The sequence below is a fragment of the Geotrypetes seraphini genome, chromosome 1, assembly GCF_902459505.1.
Source record: "Geotrypetes seraphini chromosome 1, aGeoSer1.1, whole genome shotgun sequence".
NCBI lineage: Eukaryota > Metazoa > Chordata > Amphibia > Gymnophiona > Dermophiidae > Geotrypetes > Geotrypetes seraphini.
This window is the reverse complement of record NC_047084.1, coordinates 94,133,115-94,152,028: the sequence shown is the minus strand read 5'-3', so window position 1 is coordinate 94,152,028 and position 18,914 is coordinate 94,133,115. Positions and strand designations below refer to the sequence as shown.

At 43.4% G+C, this 18,914-nt stretch overlaps 1 protein-coding gene across 3 annotated transcripts in view; it reads left to right on the top strand.

Annotated features, from left to right (window-relative positions):
- SIGLEC15 (sialic acid binding Ig like lectin 15) overlaps positions 1-18,914 on the top strand; it is a 191,843-nt gene that overhangs the window by 113,703 nt on the left and 59,226 nt on the right. For 2 of the 3 annotated variants that reach the window (XM_033935261.1, XM_033935247.1), the window contains exon 1: positions 14,040-14,111. The exons of the other annotated variant lie outside the window; for it this stretch is intronic. The gene's annotated coding sequence lies outside the window, so the exon portion shown is untranslated. Of the gene's footprint in view, positions 1-14,039; positions 14,112-18,914 lie in introns of those variants that run through there. 3 annotated transcript variants of the gene reach the window in all.

The window sequence follows — 18,914 nt, the reverse complement described above, 5'->3', positions numbered from 1 at the left end:
TAGAAAAACTAAAAACTGACAAATCCCTGGGTCCGGACAGAATCCATCCAAGGGTTCTGAAGGAACTTAAGGAGGAGATAGCAGAACTACTGCAGCAAATTTGCAATCTATCCCTGAAAACAGGTGTGATCCTGGAGGACTGGAAGATAGCCAATGTTACACCCATCTTTAAAAAGGGATCAAGAGGTGACCCGGGAAACTACAGACCGGTGAGTCTGACCTCAGTTCCAGGAAAAATGGCGGAAGCACTGATAAAAGACAACATCGATGAACATTTTGAAAGAAAAAACTTCTGATAACCAGCTAACATGGTTTCAGCAAGGGGAGATCGTGCCTAAAGAACTTATTGCACTTCTTCGAAGGAATTAACAAACAGATGGACAGAGATGACCCCATAGACATCATATATCTAGATTTCCAAAAAGCCTTTGACAAGGTACCCCACGAACGCCTACTTCGGAAACTGAAGAACCATGGGGTGGAAGGAGACGTACATAGATGGATCAGAAACTGGTTGGCGGGTAGGAAACAGAGGGTAGGAGTGAAGGGCCACTACTCGGACTGGAGGAGGGTCACGAGTGGTGTCCCGAAGGGCTCGGTGCTCGGGCCGCTGCTATTTAATATATTTATAAATGATCTAGAAACAGGGACGAAGTGTGAGATAATAAAATTTGCAGACGACACCAAACTATTTAGTGGAGCTCGGACTAAAGAAGACTGCGAAGAATTGCAAAGAGACTTGAACAAACTAGGTGAATGGGCGATGAGATGGCAGATGAAGATCAACGTTGAGAAATGTAAAGTACTACATGTGGGAAGCAGAAACCCAAGGTACAGCTATACGATGAGAGGGATGTTATTGAAGGAGAGTACCCAAGAAAGGGACTTGGGGGTATTGATGAACATGACAATGAAACCGACGGCGCAGTGCGCAGCGGCCGCTAAGAGAGCAAATAGAATGCTAGGTATAATCAAGAAGGGTATTACTACCAGAATGAAAAGTTATCCTGCCATTGTATCGGGCGATAGTGCGTCTGCATCTGGAGTACTGCGCCCAATATTGGTCGCCGTACCTTAAGAAGGATATGGCATTACTCGAGAGGGTTCAGAGAAGAGCGACACATCTGATAAAAGGTATGGAAAACCTTTCATATGCTGAGAGATTGGAAAAACTGGGACTCTTTTCCCTTGAGAAGAGGAGACTTAGAGGGGATATGATAGAGACTTACAAGATTATGAAGGGCATAGAGAGAGTAGAGAGGGACAGATTCTTCAATCTTTTCAAAAATAAAAGAACAAGAGGGCATTCGGAAAAGTTGAAAGGAGACAGATTCAAAACGAATGCTAGGAAGTTCTTCTTTACCCAACGTGTGGTGGACACCTGGAATGCGCTTCCAGAGGACGTAATAGGGCAGCGTACAGTACTGGAGTTCAAGAAAGGATTGGACAATTTCCTGCTGGAAAAGGAGATAGAGGGGTATAGATAGAGGATTACTGTACAGGTCCTGGACCTGTTGGGCTGCCGCGTGTGCGGACTGCTGGGCATGATGGACCACATGTCTGAACTTCTTATGTTCTTAAGTTCTTATCCTCTTCATAACCTCTAATTTCTTATTATGTCCTTTCCTCATTTATTGAATTACCTGTAAACCGTGTCGAGCTCTATCTTTATGAAGATGATGCGGTATACAAACTTAAGGTTTAGTTTAGTTTAGTTTATCACTAAACCAGCTGACAAAGGAAGGACAGCATTGGTGATAAATGTAGATGACAATAAATGTGACATTTATAGACAATTAAATGATCAGACCTTTAACTAAGGTTACCATATTTTGAAAAAGAAAACCCTGGACACATAGCCCCACCCATTCTGCCTCCGGCTCCATCCTGTTCCGCTCCAACCACACCCCCGGCAAGCCTCCTCTCTTCTATAACCAGCTCCGGCCGCATCTGAAGGGCCTGACAATGCGTGGATGCGTGTGACCTGTGCTACAGAATTTGTGGTTTATTGTATAATGCGCCCTTGTCGGAAGCTGCATGTGGGCAAACCTGACGAAATGGATATTAGAACAAAAAAGTATTATTGCTACACAGAAACAAAATTCCCTTTTTGCTCAACATTGTGTTCGAACAGCCATAGTTTTTTATCTCTTCATTGTTTCCTACTAGATTGGATTCCCCCATGAAAATAAGACAGAAATTATTGCTATAATGTGAATAGCAGTGGATCTTCTTTCTTGACCCAATGGAACTGCAGATTTTAAATGGTCAGCATCTTTTCTAATGTTTTGGTTCGTCTTTAGAAGTGAAAGCAGACATCTGATTGGAAGAGAAGTCTGTTGGTGCTTTTCTCAAGCAGCCACCATGTTTTGTGAGCCGTAAGGCTTTGCACCGTTAAAGCTATGAGTTATTGCAAGTCTTTAAACATTTTTTTTTTCTTATGAATTTCCACATCAGCTGAATTTCAGTTAATTTTCTATTTTGTTTTGCAGTAGTCCATGGTTCCCTGAAGCAGCAAAGCAAAACACTGGCCAAAATATTCTAACATATGGCAAAATATTCTAATTCACATCCAATGGAACTATCAATATAATTTGATCAGTAAACTTCTATTCCACCGATTAAAGTATCATATCTTTCAACTTAGATATATAAATATATAAATACTTTCATGCTTATATTGAAACATTTTTTTTTATTTTGTTGTTTTATCAAGTAGAAAAAAAGCCTCAGAATTACAGCGTAATATCCTCTGGTATTAATATCCAGAATTTTTTTATCGCTCATGATCTTAATCATTGGCTGAAATCCCACCTGCCAACTTCAAGCTTGAGCTTTAAAGCAGAGAAGATAACCGCTCTAAATAAAAACCCTGAGGAAGCGGATGAAATGTAATGTTCCGCAAAATGCTGGCCGCGTTGGTAAATTCTGAAGCGGCTTATGCTGAGATAGCCAACTAGTACAAAAGAAGATTGATAGCGGTCTAAAACACTTCAGATAAGTACCTTTGGATACGATATTAATACGTTTTTCTCATCCAAAAAGTGCCATGTAACCTACTGAGAGATTGAATGTGGGGTGAATTTCCGACATTAGTTTGTTTTTTTTTAAATCCTCCTAAACTGAATGTTAAGTTGAATATGTATAAGAGTTTTTTGAAAAAGAAAAAAAGAAGATAAGAATAACAGAAATTTTGAAAGGGAGGGAGGTGCGTGGTGTTTGGCCAATGATAAAGATCACGAGTGATAAAAAAAAATCTGGATATTAATACCAGAGAATATTACGCTCTAATTCTGAGGCCTTTTATGGTTAAGAAGACTAAGAATGTTATAATGTCCCTGTATTGCTCCTTGGTGCGACCTCATCTGGAGTATTGCGTTCAATTCTGGTCTCCCTAACTCAAGAAAGATATAGCGGCACTACAAAAGGTTCAAAGAGCTCCTCTCAAATGGGATGGAACTCCTCTCATATGAGGAAAGACTAAAATGGTTAGGGCTCTTCAGCTTGGAAACGAGATGGCTAAGGGGAGATATGATTGAAGTCTACAAAATCCTGAGTGGAGTAGAACGGGTTCAAGTGGATTGATTTTTCACTCCGTCAAAAATTACAAAGACTAGGGGACACGCGATGAAGTTACAGGGAAATACTTTTAAAACCAATAGGAGGAAATGTTTTTTCACTCAGAGAATAGTTAAGCTCTGGAACGCGTTGCCAGAGGATGTAGTAAGAGCGGATAGCATAGCTAGTTTTAAGAACGGTTTGGACAAGTTCCTGGAGGAAAGTCCATAGTCTATTATTGAGAAAGACATGGAGGAAGCCACTGCTTGCCCTGTATTAGTAGCATGGAATATTGCTACACTTTGGGTTTTGGCCAGGTACTAGTGACCTGGATTGGCCACCATCAGAACGGGCTACTGGGCTTGATGGACCATTGGTCTGACCTAGTAAGGCTTTTCTTATGTTCTTATATCCACCCGATAAAATAACAAAATAATAAAAAAATAAAATATAACACCATTGGATATGGACTTTTTTTTTTTTTTTAAAAGAAATAGAATACAGCTACCAAACAAATTTAGGGCCCCTTATACAAAGCTCCGGTAGTGATGCCACCACAGTAAATGCGCTAAAATTCATAGGAATTGAATAGACTTTAGAGCATTTATCGCGGCAGTATTTCTACCGTGGCTTTGTAAAAGGGGCCCTTAGAGATAGGTGAACTTTCTTTGCTCTTAATTTATTTAAGTTTACAAGTACAAAATATCCTATATAATAAAAGCCTACCTCGTGCATGCGCACTCCTATCTGCGTGGTTTCCATGATCTGTAGGTCTGTGGCCGCAGGAGTGCGCATGCGCGAGTCCCCAGCCTTACTTCCCAGCACCTACCACTCGCTGGCAGGACTGGACGCCAGCGCAGGACTCCCTGTTCTCCGTGTCAGCTCCTCTCACCAGCCAAACCAGCGTCCAAGAAGGCTTCCGATGCTGGCGGGATCGACAGGAGCCACGGCGACACCTCGCAAGGCGGGAAGGGAAGCCCATAACACTCCAGTCGCAAAGGGATGCCACGGTCCCGACTCCAAACCAGCTGATTCCAGCAGCATGTGCAGCACTCTACACACACTGCTTCGGGGCCTTTTACTGCCCTGATTTGCTCTGCCGCATCTCTAATGATGTCATCAGGGACGTACCAGAGTAAATCAGGGCAGTAAAAGGCCCCGAAGCAGTGTGTGTAGAGTGCTGCACACGCTGATGGAATCGGCAGGTTTGTCGGACCGCGGGAAGGGAAGGGTGGGGGCGGCAAGGGACTAAGGGAGCAGGCAAGACCAAGGGAAGGGAAAAGGGGGGGGGTAAGGGAAACGCTGCTTCTGCACAGGGAAGTGGTGTGGGGTGGGAGGGAATGCTGCTGCTGCTGTGGCTGCTGCACAGGGAAGGGGGGATCTAAATGCTGCTGTACAGGGAAGTATTGGAGGGGGAGGGAATGCTGCTGCACAGGGACATGGAGGGGGAGGGAATGCTGCTGTGGCTGTTGCACAGGGAAGTGGGGGGGGAGAGAGACAGATAGATAGAAAGAAAGCCAGACAGTGAGAGGAAGGGAGACAGAAAGAAAAGAAGAAAGGCACAGGGGCAGAGAGAGACACAGAAAGACAGACAGACAAAGGGGGCCAGGGAGAGAGACAGACAGAAAGAAAGATAGCGGGAGGGAGAGAGACACAGAAAGAAAGACATATATTCTAGCACCCGTTAATGTAATGGGCTAAAATACTAGTATATATATATATAATGTAAAATACTGAGATTAGCCAATAGGGTTTTTTTTTTTATAATGCCAATGATAAAACCAAAGTTAAATCTGTCCAAGCTCGTTGAGGCTTCTTCCTCCTATAATGTGCTTTGTCGGTATTGTATTTCAACAATAAGGCTTTGTAATAGCTTTCAGTATCCTGAAAGTTGTTCACAACTGTTTTTGCCAAGTGGAGCTGATTATATTTGTGCACGATAGAATTATCTGTACTCCACGTTCCTTTCAGTATTGTTTATGTAGAAAGTTTGCTTTCCATTCTTTGCCAGGATTAGGAAATGTGATATTAAATTAAAATCACTCTTTAAAATGGTTACCTGTATCGTTAAAAGTTCACTTTGTTTATGAGTTGTGCTGTGCTTGAATTACAACTTCCCATGAAAGACTTTGAAGTTTACCAGCGACTTCAAGACCTCGGTTCCTGTTTCAACTGGTACTGAGAACGACTAAGACTAGGGGTACTCCTTATGAGATCCGATTCCCATCAGAAAATAATCTTTATAGCCACAAGCCAGGACTGAGAAGGGAATAATGTGGGTCGCGTTGTCCACTAATTTCCTGACATTCAAAAGTAGAACTATAAATTTCAAAGCAGTAATGTGGCAAAGTGGAAAGATACAGAAGAGCTGGATCAACTTAAAGGTATTCCAAATTCTGTTTCCTCAAGATTAAGGGTTTTTTCACATATGCTGTTTTGTTGGGTTTTTGTAGTCATGGCTATTATAAGAAAGAAATGAACATAATCTTAGGTCAGACCATAGGTTTATTTCCAATATGATTTTCTTTTAGCTAAAATGTAATGCAAGCCCTTGGGGAAAGCTCAGAGTACATGAAAAGACCTTTTATGTTTATGCTTCTGCAAGGTGCAACCCACCACATCCACCACCCCCCCATAGCAGATTTTTGGCATGCATTAGAGCAGCGTCTCGCACACTATCTGGAGCCATGGCACGCTAAACAGTGGGCCGCGGCTGGGGGGAATGCACCCGGAAGTGCATGGATGTTGACACGTGACAATACCTGTCCAAAAGAGACAAATTCATCAGGCTTGGCATGCAGGAGGAGGATGTGAACATCTCGGTCGAGTTCGAGACCAGAGACACTGGATCTGGGGCTTCCGGTGTGTTGGCAAGGATCGGATGATACCTGGTGAAATTTGGCGGCCTAGCAGTGAAGTCATCTCAATCTGGATTTTAATCCGACTGTTCTGATTTTTATTTTCACTTTTTTTTTCCAGTTTATGTTTTATTGTTCATTTCATTCATTGATTAGCCCCTTGTTTGGTTTTATTTTTAACATTTAAATTTCTCCAAAATTCTATTGCTCAACGGTTCCCCCTTTCTGCAGCTATTCCTATCTCTCTTCTTTTCTAACTTTCAAAGTCCTTAGATCAATGTAGTCTTGTTAGAATGTTTATTTTCTTATTTTTTCTTCTATTTCTTACTTTTATTACTCAACTAATTGTTATTTTTCCAGGTACTTTAGTTAGATTGTGAGCCTTCGGGACAATAAGGGAATTTCTAAGTACCTATTTACTTATAATTTTAATGCACCCTAATGTATTTTTCTGTAAACCGCTTAGAACCTAACGGATTAGCGGTATATAAGAAATAAATTACATTACATTACATCACATCATCATGCCGATGTCTGTGCATGTGTGAAGGCCCGGCAGACAGGCCCTGAGCCGCCAGTCGGGGGTGCTGAATAGGAGAGGCCACCGAGAGGAGGAAAGGTGCCAGCTCCAGTGACTCGTGGCACACCTGCAATCTTGCCGCAGCACACTTAACAAAGCTTGCGATTCGCTGCGTTAGAGGTTGTTGGCCTTCTCCAGCTCTCACGGTTTCAACCTCCTCTGTCACTCCTGTGAGCTTCTGGAACACTGCAGTGTTGATATTGATGTTTACAGTCTGTTCTCATTATTCATAGTAATAGAGCTCCCAAAAATGTTTGCAAACTGTGAAATCGTTAATAACAAAATGTTGAGTCTATGGGAAAATAGAGTGTAAGCTCCAGCAGTACACGTTATGACTCCAAACCACTGAAAGGGAACAGTGAATCCTGTTGGGAGAATAGGGTTAGGTTCCTGCATGGGACCGCACTTGGAGTACCTGTAATTCGCTCTCTGGATGCTTGGGGTCCAGATCTGGAAGCAAAGCCTGACCATGAGATGAAAGTGAAAGTAAAAAAGCTAGGTGGTATAACTAACGTGACCATTTATTTTTTTTCATCAAAAGGGGACATCTATTAATTGTCAGTCCCACCCCCAATCCCACCCTAGCCCTGCCTCAACCCCACCCTAGCCCCACCCACAATCCCGCCCCCAATTTCTTCCAATTCATTTTTCATGTACACATATCTTATAAATTTTAAAAAACTACAAAGCACACTATATGCAGAGAAAATGTTAATTATCATTTGTATTTGGGGGGGTTTCAAAGATGTCAAGGCAAATGACTCAAATATGCAATGTCACCTCAGTAACTAAAGAAAAATAGACAAATTTAGTGCAAAATATAGACAGCAGATATAAATTCTCAAAACCGACACGTTTTGATCACTAAATTAAAAATAAAATCATTTTTCCTACCTTTGTTGTCTTGTGATTTCATGAGTCTCTGGTTGCGTTTCCTTCTGTCTGTGTATCCTTTCTTTTGTTTCTTTCTTTCTGCACTCAGGCCCAACAATTGTCCCTTTCTATTCCTTCCCTCCTTTCTTCCCATGTCCTTAGTGCCCCCAGAGCCTCCTTCTCATGTCCTTGGTGCCCCCAGTACCTCTGTCCTGTGTCCTAAGTGCCCCCAGTGCCTCCTTCCCATGTCTTTAGTGCCCCCAGTGCCTCCTTCCTATGTCCCTCTCACTGCCTTCCACACTTTGTCCCACCCCCACCCCCCAAGCCAGCCTGCCTGCCTGTCTACCTCTCTCCCTCCCTCCCTGGCCAAAGCCAGGCTGCCTACCTGTCTACCTCTCTCCTTCCCTCCTCCCTGGCCAAAGCCAGCCTGCTTGCCTGCCTACCTATCTCCTTCCCTCCCTGCCGCAAAAAAAAAAAAGCCTCCCCATCTTTCCCCCTGTCTGCTGCTCTTACTGCCCTGCCGCTCTAAACCCGACAGGAAGTCTTTTTTCCGATGCCAATTCTGACATCGGAGAGGACGTTCCGGGCCAGCCAGGCAGCGAATGGGTACAAGTGGATCGATTTTTCACTCCGTCAAAAATTACAAAGACTAGAGGACACTCAATGAAGTTACAGGGAAATACTCTTAAATCCAACAAGAGGAAAAATTTTTCCACTCAGAATAATTAAGCTCTGGAACGCATTACCAGAGGATGTGGTAAGAGCGGATAGTGTAGCTGGTTTTAAGAAAGGTTTGGACAAGTGTTGGGTCATCACTTCCATGTGGACCTTTTGATAGCATTGAGACACTGTTAGGCATATTTCATTGTTTGCCATGCGCATCTGTCATGGTGCAACTTTCCCATATGTAAAGGGTTACCATATAGCTCCAGAAAAAGGAGGATGGATTTTAAATGTCCGGATTTTACTTCCATTGCTTTCAGTGGAAGTAAAACCCGGATGTCTCCTTCTGTCCTCCTTTTTCTGCAGCCATATGGTAACCCAACATACGGGGAGGGTTACCATATTTGTGAAGACAAAAAAGAGGACACCTGGTCTCACCTCACCCCACCCCTCTCCTAGGTTGCTAAAGGCTATGTGGTCAGGGGCTTAGCAAGCTATAATTACACCCCGGGTGTCTTGTACTCTCTGGTACCCCATCCTTTCTTGCACTGCCGCCACCTTCTCCACATGACATATCGGACTTTCACTTGTGAGTTTTGAACTTTATTCTAAATTAAAAATACAATTATTTTTTCTACCTTTGTTATCTAGCCATTTAATTTTTCTAATTTTTCAATAAATTATGATGCTGGTTTATTCTAGTTTTTGGATCAATATATAATAGAGCGCTGTGAATTAATTGTTTTCATTGAATGATCTGAAATGTTTGTTGTTTGAATAAATTTTGTTTTTGTGTATGGTTTTTATTTTATTTTATGTATGTTGCTATCTGTAAAGCCACCTAGGAATAGGCGGATGAAAAATCTTTTAAATAAATAAATAATCACCTTGGTCCCAATCTCTGCTTTCTGCTTTCCTGCTTATGCCAGGGTTTTGTGTCCATTTGTCATTTTTCTCCTGCCCTCATGTCCTCCACTACACATCCATCTCTAACATTGGGTTGGTTTGTTTTTTGAGGGAGGAGTCATCTCAGCGTTCTTCAATTTATTTTTCTCCTTCCGTGACGTCTGCTAACCCTAGCCATGGAGAGCAGAGCAGGGAAATGATCCATGCCTGTGGTCAATAGGGAGGAACAAATTGAAAATGAGTGATACCTACCCAAGAAAGGAGAGTAAGAAGTGGGAAGCAGTGAAGAGATAAGAATATAAGAAGTTGCCTCCGCTGGGTCAGACCAGAGGTCCATCGCGCCCATGACCTGTAAGGTGATCCTTTTCTAAGCCCTTTAATCCCTCTTATCTTCTATCTATACTCTTTCTATAACCTGTCTCTACCTCTATCTGTATCCCTCAATCCCCCTATCCTTCAGGAATTTATCCAATCCTACTTTGAACCCCCGTAGCGTACTCTGTCTTATCACAACCTCCGGAAGCGCATTCCAGGTGTCCACCACCCTCTGAGTGAAAAAGAACTTCCTAGCATTGGTTCTAAACTTGTCCCCTTTCAGTTTCTCCGAGTGCCCCTTGTGTTTGTGAAGGGGGCACTGAAGCTTGCTGAGGCGTGTAGGGAACGAGAAGTCTGGGTCAGGGAAAAATGAGAAGTGGAGTTCCAGTTCGTTTCAATTTTTCTGTAAATCTTTATAAACTACTCTATTTGCCAAACATTTTGAAAATTAATTCTTTTGAAATTTTGCTATTATCTTCTATTTATCATTTGTAAATCATTCCCTGTTCATTTAATTGCTGTAAACCGAGTTGAGTCTTCTCAAAATGATGACCCGGTATATAAAGTTAGCTTTAGTTTAGTTTAGATTTAAGGAGAGCTATTAAACTGTCTGACCCCAAAATGATGACTCGGTATACAAAGTTAAACTTTAGTTTAGTTTAGATTTAAGGAGAGCTATTAAACTGTCTGCCCCCAAATATAAAGGCCTTCTTTTACTAAGGTGCGCTAACCGATTAGTGAGCGCTAACCGCTAATGCGTGCATGTTAGTCTATGGACGCATTAGCGTTTAGCGCGGACTAATCGGTTAGCGCACCTTGGTAAAAGAGGGGGAAAATGTCAAATTATGCCCGTGCAAAAGGAGAAAAAAATGGAAAAGTCCAGAGGAAGTGGTGAGGGGGGGAAAAGAGGACAAGGGGGAACGAAGAAGAAAAAGAAGTTAGGAGAAAGGGGAAAGAGTGTGGTGTACAGTAGATGATGGGCTGATGGCCTGAATGTAGGGTTAAAAGGCAAAGTGGAATTGTCCCAATCAGAATGGTGAGCACTAAAAAAAGTGTCCTTCAATTCATCTGATGGATGCAAATATCTTTATTGGTTCATGGCGACACCAGGAAGTACTTCTTCACCGAAAGAGTGGTTGACAATTGGAATGAGCTTCCAGTGCAGGTGATCGAGGCCAGCAGCGTGGCAGATTTTAATAAAACAGATGGGATGCCCAGGTCGGACCTCTAGGAGGGTAGAGTTAAGGGGATGGGTCATCAGAGCACGATATCTCAAAGGGTAGCTAGGAGGGAGGGTCAATAGAGTGGGCAGATTTGATGGGCCTTGGCCCTTTTCTGCCGTCATGTTTCTATGTGTCTATATATATCCAAAGACTCAACGACCCGACATGTACATGTTTCGGCCCAACCGGCCTGCCTCAGGAGTCTTATAAGCCTTTACAGGTTGTGTGAGAAAATCACATGGGATACAAAGTGGTTCTGGAGCATGGATAGGCGGGTGAAACGACATGAATGTGCTGTAACTCGGAAAAAAAAAGACATGTACATGTCGGGTCGTTGAGTCCTTTGGATATACAGTGGTGCCGATCACAGCAACGAACGTAATTCGTTCCAGGAGCAAGTTTGTTATGGCGAAAAGTTCGTTATGTGAAAACGCATTTCCCATAATCAATACATGATAAAAAAAAATAATTCGTTCTGTACATAAAATATGCTAAGTAATGACATAAAAAAAAGATAAATTTACCTTGTTAGAAGCTGTTAGCATGATATAGAGGGGATATATGTGAAGGGGGAGGGGAGACAGGGGTTTTGTTGATCCTTGCTGTGTATTATAATCACCCCCCACATACTCCCCAGTACCTTTTTTAATTCTTCCCATTCTTTCCCAGCCAGTGCGTACAGGCCAGAAGCGCAGAGATCAGGAGCAATTCCTCTGCACGCCTGTTGGGCCCATGCCGATCTCCGAGTGGCTGCAGTTAGTTCTTGTGAGTCCCGCGAGAGCTGGCTGCAGTTAGTTCTTGTGAGTCCCGCGAGAGCTGACATGCAGCCATTCAGAGATCAGCGCAGGCCCAGGCGGCGGGGGGGAGGTTTTAAAAATATGCGGTGGCGGGGGGGGGGAGGTTTAAAAATATGCGGTGGCGGCGGGGGGGAGGTTTAAAAATATGTAGCGCCAGTTAAGCGATGCAGCTCGGGCGACTTCGTTGTGTGAAACGAAGTCCGTTGTACGGATCAAGACAAGAAGTTCGTTGTGCGCAGCGTTCGCTGTGCGAGGCGGGCCGTTATGCGAGGCACCACTGTATATGTACAAGATATTGAACCAATAAAGATATTTGTATCCATCAGATGAGTTGAAGGACACTTTTTTTAGTGCTCACCATTCTGATTGGGACAATTCCACTTTGCCTTTTTGCGTTTGAGTTGTGGTTTGTTTCCCCCGTTTTATTTGCTGAATGTGGGGTTACCAGACGTCCGAATATCCCCAGACATGTCCTGTTGAGAACGCGTCTGGGGATCCAGACGGCTTTTCAAAACCTGGTACTTTGTCCGGGTTTTGAAAAGTTTCTGACATTGGGTCGGCATCCGAGAATGTGCAGAATAGATGCAACACAGTGACATCGCCCACGATATCATCGCGTCGCATCCGTGCACGCACGAACAGGTTAAGGGGGTGGAGCAGGGGGGGCAGGGTGTGGGCAGAACTGGGCGGGCCTGGGGGCGTGGCCATGTGTCCGGATTTTCCTTCGGGAAAATCTGGTAACCCTACCTGAATGGAGAGAGAGAGAGAGAGAGAGAAAGATGCTGGAACGATGCAAGGGGGAAGAGAGAATGGAAGGAACCCTAACTTTTGATTTGTCTACATTACATGCCATGATCTTGACATTTAGGGCTCCTTTTACAAAGGTGCGTTAGGGCCTTAACGCGCAGAATAGCACACGCTAAAATGCCGCACGCGCTACAGCGCGCTAATCCGGTGTGTGCGCTAAAAAACGCCGGCGCACCTTCGTAAAAGGAGGCCTTAGATACAGCCTGGTCATTCACTACCGGATGTATTTTGTTTTTCTTGGCTGGGGGAGGGAAAATGTGTTGTCCGTTTGGAGTTCAGCACCACCAGTCATTTTCAGAAATTGGCTCCCGTTTTGTTGCTATGACAACAGTACCATATGAATTCCTCTGCCTGTTCTTGCCACTGACTTTGCCAACCCCCTACACCGGTGGTCCCCCAACTCAAACCCTTTCAAGGGCCACCTTTTGGATGTGTAGGTACTTGGAAGGCCTCAGAGAAAAATAGTTAAGGTCTTATTAAAGGAATGACAGTTTTGCATGAGGTAAAACTCTTTCTAGTTTATAAATCTTTCCTTTTGGCTAAGTCTTAATAATAATACTGTATTGTCATTTATAGCTAAAGAGACATGTGATCAAGAAACTGTTTTATTTTACTTTTATGATTGTAATAAACATACCGAGGGCCTCAAAATAGGACCTGGCGGGCTGCGAGTTTGAGACCACTGCTATAGGCTAAGGCTCTTTACACCTGTATTGTGATGTCATAGAACTTTATGGTTATAGAAAACATTGTACATAAAATATAAGGGACCTTGTTTTTTCAAAGGTTCAAAAAATAATCACCTTATTTCCACATAAATAAACAACCCAATACTTTTATGGTCACACAGTGACTCTAGATTTCTAAGTGAATGCTCAGACCCATAACCAAACTCTAGTGAAAAGTCACAGAGTCAGTTATAATAGAGACCATCACAGCAAGTTCACTGTCTCTGCCACCTGCTAATAACATACCAGGAAAAGATAGATAACTTATCTGAATGCAGGATGGCACTGCTGTTGCTCTTTCACTGCTCCCGGTACATATTTAAAGTACTAACACATTGCAACTGCCATAAGCTGTTAACCTCACCCCCCCCCCCCCCCCCCCAAGCCGGGTTTCACGATTGGCTTCCTCAGGAGGGGTACTGCAAAGGAAAAACAATAACATTCTAACCACCTTCTACTGTGACAACAGGGTCAGGGCGAACTAGAAACCCAAGACTAATAAATGCATTCACACTAAATGTTTCAAAACCTTTCAAATACTATTAAATAGGCTTACCAGGGACCGGACACTCCTTCACCCGGCTGACAGGCAACTCTAGCGATGTCGAAACCCGGAGCAGGCCCAGAATTTGAAGCTCCAGCCAACCAGGGTCAACCATGATGTCAGACGTTGGGGGCGGAGCTTCACTGATGTCACAGAATTTCAACAAACTTTAAATCTGAAACCAATCTATTTCATTATTTAAGCCCACTGGAGCTAAAGTTTGCCAATTGTAGATGAATCGATGTTCCTGCTGCAACAGGTATTGAGACACGTTTCCTGTTTTTTTTCCAAGCTTTAACTAATACTGTATATTGGACCTGTTCAATGGTGTGGCCTGCCTCCAACCAATGACTGACCAAGGGAGCTGTACTCCGCTGGCACCGAATATTGCTGAGATGTTCAGCAATGCGAACCTTAATGATCCTCCTTGTCTGACCTATGTAATATTTACCACACGGGCATATAATACAATATACCACGGCCTGAGAAGTACAGTCGGTGCCAGTTTTTAGAAAAACCTTTTCCCCTTAATACCAGGTATTGTCAAATGGTCAGTGCTCAAGACATGCTGGCAGTACGTACAATGCCCACATTAGGCATGGGGAACCAAGTCCTCATCATCTCTAATGCCCTTGTGTTTCAATATATCTGCCAAATTACGGCCGCGAGTAAACGCAAACCGAGGTATTTTTTTGAAAACCTGCATGCACCTGAAGCACTGACCAATGTTTGACAATAATCTGCCGAATATTATAACTAAGGTTGGAGAAAGGCAACGCACACACTAAATCTTGGTCATCTTGACGCTGTTTGGGTTGAAATAACCACTCCCGCTGGCAACAGTGGGCTCTTTTCCAGGCTCGTTTGACTACCCGAGACGGGTACCCACGCTCCGTGAATTTATCATACATTATCCTGGCCTGCAAACCCTCTTCAGCCTAAGGAATTGGCCAATAGGAATGCTGTCACGTAAGGGTTTAGGATGGAAACTGCTGTACTGTAAGATCGTATTATGATCGGAGAGTTTTTAAAAAAAAGGGAAGTGGAAAACTGTACTGTGGATCCTTCCAGCTGTTTCTTGAAACCCGGGTTGGGTGGTTTAACAGCTTATGGCAGTTGCAATGTGTTAGTACTATAAATATGTACCGGGAGCAGTGAAAGAGCAACAGCAGTGCCATCCTGCATTCAGATAAGTTATCTATCTTTTCCTGGTATGTTATTAGCAGGTGGCAGAGACAGTGAACTTGCTGTGATGGTCTCTATTATAACTGACTCCGTGACTTTTCACTAGAGTTTGGTTATGGGTCTGAGCGTTCACTTAGAAATCTAGAGTCACTGTGTGACCATAAAAGTATTGGGTTGTTTATTTATGTGGAAATAAGGTGATTATTTTTTGAATTGTTATATAGAAACATAGTAACATGATGGCAGATAAAGGCCAAATGGCCCATCCACAGCATCCACTACCTCCTCCTCTCCCTATTGGCCAAGGCTTTTAACATTTGCATCTCCTCTTCCTATAGGCCAGTGGTCTCAAACTCAAACCCTTTGCAGGGCCACATTTTGGATTTGTAGGTACTTGGAGGGCCTCAGAAAAAAATAGTTAATGTCTTATTAAAGAAATGACAATTTTGCATGAGGTAAAACTCTTTCTAGTTTATAAATCTTTCCTTTTGGCTAAGTCTTAATAATCATATTGTCATTTATAGCTAAAGAGACACATGATCAAGAAACTGTTTTATTTTACTTTTGTGAATATGATAAACATACAGAGGGCCTCAAAATAGTACCTGGAGGGCCGCATGTGGGCCCCAAGTTTGAGACCAGGCCGCAAGTTTGAGACCACTGCCCTACACCTACCTGCTACTTTGTATGTCACTCAGATGTTAAGCTTTAACAAGCAAATAATGTTTTAGGGACCTCTTAAAGCTTTAGAAATATATAGCCTTAGGACATTTTTATATTACGTATCCTAGTAGAGGGATTAAAACGTACTTACACACACTCAAATCCCTGATAAAATTACCCCATAATACAATGCAAGTGAAACTTATACTCCACAGATTACCAAAATGGTCTTATGCAGATTATAAAGGTAGAAACTAGGCATTCCTAGGATATGCATAAATTTAGAACATAATCAACCAGATAAGTGTTTTTCAAAGAGATAAGTTTTCAATTTCTTATGAAATATCTAGTGATCTGATATCCCAAGGGCAGGGTATTCTAAATTAAAGCAGCTTGATATGCTATTTGTAAGAAAATCTTTTTCTACTTAATCTTCTTTACATCTGGGAAATGGAAAAATAAGCTTCCTTGTAAGTTGTTAAAACACATGCATATTGTGAAAAATTGCAGCCAGACCTTAGGAATTTGGAAGGCTGGGCAACCAAGTGACAGATGAAATTTAATGTAGGCAAATGCAAAGTGAGAGCCGGGGAGGCAGAGAGCAGGTTAATTTCAGGGCTGCAGGGCTGTGTCACTACCCAAGGTCTCTGATGAGCGCAGCAAACCACCTAGGCTGCGACAAAATACTGGCCCGGCGTGTCCCCTTTAGCTTGGGGTACTTCCCAGCTTTCCTTCCTCTCCTCTTGACTCCCTCCCTGGCTTCCATTTTAGGGAGCTCAAAACCACGCCCCCTCTGCCTGGCTGAGGGGGGAGGTTAATCAGTTCTCTAGAGCAGTGTTCTTCGACTGCTGGTCCGTGGACTGGTGCCGGTCCGCAGAAATTTCCTGCAGTACACAAAGCCGTGTGCAGAGGCTCCTACATGCGTCCTGCGCCTGAACCAGAAGCCTTCTCTCTGATGTCGCAACTTCAGAGGGAAGGCTTCCAGATGATGCATGGGACGTGCGAGGAGCCGCTGCCCATGGCTTTGTGCACTGCAGCACTGAGGAAGAGGGTGCCGTCCCGAATATAACACCCGGGGGGGTGGCAGGCCATAAGGCAAGGCACAGTATGGAGGGAGGGAGACAACAACGGTAGGGGGAATGATTTTATTTTTTTAATTTAGTGATTGATTTACATCTGCTGTCTGTTCATGAAGAAATGCATTTATTTCTTTTCCTCTGGGGTTGTATTGCATGCAGTCTTACATCTTAGGGTTTGTTTGTATATATATTAGTACTTTTAGTTTTTGGTCCCATATTTGTATGGGGTTATCTGTGTTCTGGTAGGAATGAATATTGAGAAGCATACAGTGTGCTTTGTGTAGTTTAATTTTGTGGTTAACCATTATGTGTTGTTAATATGATTATAATGTGTGTGTGTGTGTATATATATATGAAAAGTGAATGGAAAAAATGATGTTATAATTAGTACTATTAAGGGGGCAGGGTCTGGCCCACAACTTAGCCCAGTGTTCTTCAACTGCCGGTCCGCGGGCCGGTGCCGGTCCACAAAATAATTATTTTATTTCCGCCGGTCCATAGGTGTCATAAGGTTGAAGAACACTGCTCTAGAGCAGTGGTTCCCAACCCTGTCCTGGAGGAACACCAGGCCAATTGGGTTTTCAGGTTAGCCCTAATGAATATGCATGAAGCAAATTTGCATGCCTATCACTTCCATCATATGCAAATCTCTCTCATGCATATTCATTAGGGCTAGCCTGAAAACCCGATTGGCCTGGTGTTCCTCCAGGACAGGGTTGGGAATCACTGCTCTAGAGAACTGCTACGTCTGCCAGGAGTCAGATTTCCCTGCTCCATTTTTTTTAAAGGAACAGCAAGCATTTCAGGAACAAGTCTCCCGCCAGGATTTCAAGGCTCTATACAAGAGTGCAAGCTTTCCTGCCAAACTTTCCCTGTCTCATCCTGGCTATTCCAGAGATAGTCATCGCCTGCAAGTTCGGTCAACTCCTCTGCACCGGGGCCAAACGCCACACATTTCATAGGAACAAAACCCCTGCTGGCAGTGGGTTTGTTACAGCTGGCAGGACAGTCGGAAAGGACGCGAGTGACTGGTCCCCAGTAGTCGCTTCTTTTTTGGATCGGCCAGCCCAGTCGGTGTGCCCGAATTTTGTTAGTGAATCGCATCCTTCCTACTTTGCATGCCGTTTCCCCCTCATTTGCATGCACGGATCGGAGGATGATCGGCGCAGAGGTTAGTGAATCGGGTGGGAGGAAAATCGGGTCGCAAAGGGGGGTCGCAAACTGATCGGTACACGATCGGTTTGCTTAGTGAATCTAGCCCGTAGACGCTTCTAAAACAGGTCCAGCTCTGAACATCTAAGTGCCACAAAGGTACCCAAACTGATTAGACGACCACTGGATACATTAAGGCATGACACCCCACACTCCCCCATTGCTTACTAATCCCCTCCCACCCCCAAAAGAATCTGAATGGAAATGTACATACCTGTCTCAAGAACCGCAACACTTGGGGCTCCTTTTACAAAGCCACGCTAGGGCCTTAACGCGAGGAATAGCGCACACACTAGCCGCTACCGCCTCCTTTTGAGCAGGCGGTAGATTTCCAGCTAGCGCGTGCAATAAAACCGCTAGCGCGGCTTTGTAAAAGGACCCCTTGGTATGGGAGCATCACACAGGTGCCTTAAGTAACCTGGTGGATGGGCTAGTGACCCCCCCTTTCCTTTTTTATTCTATTTCTTTTATATTTATTATGATTCTTTCTTCCTTTTAATATTAATTTTTTATATAAAAAAATCTTCTCCTCGGAGTTTTCTCATGAAACTCTATTCATTTGAATTACTGTTCAATGTATCTTCAGATTTACTTATCTCAGATGTTGCAGGCTCCCGCACCCTGACGAGACCCCCAGGAAGGGGGAGGTTTTTCAGGATCGCTCCGTCAAAAATTACAAAGACTAGGGGACACTCAAAGTTACATAGAAATACTTTTAAAACTAATAGGAGGAAATTATTTTTTCACTCAGAGAATGGTTAAGCTCTGGAACACGTTGCCAGAGAATGTGGTAGGAGTGGATAGCGTAGCTGGTTTTAAGAAAGGTTTGGACAAGTTCCTGGAGGAAAAGTCCATAGTCTGTTATTCAGAAAAACAAAGGGGAAACCACTGTTTGACCTGGAATGGTAGCATGGAATGTTGCT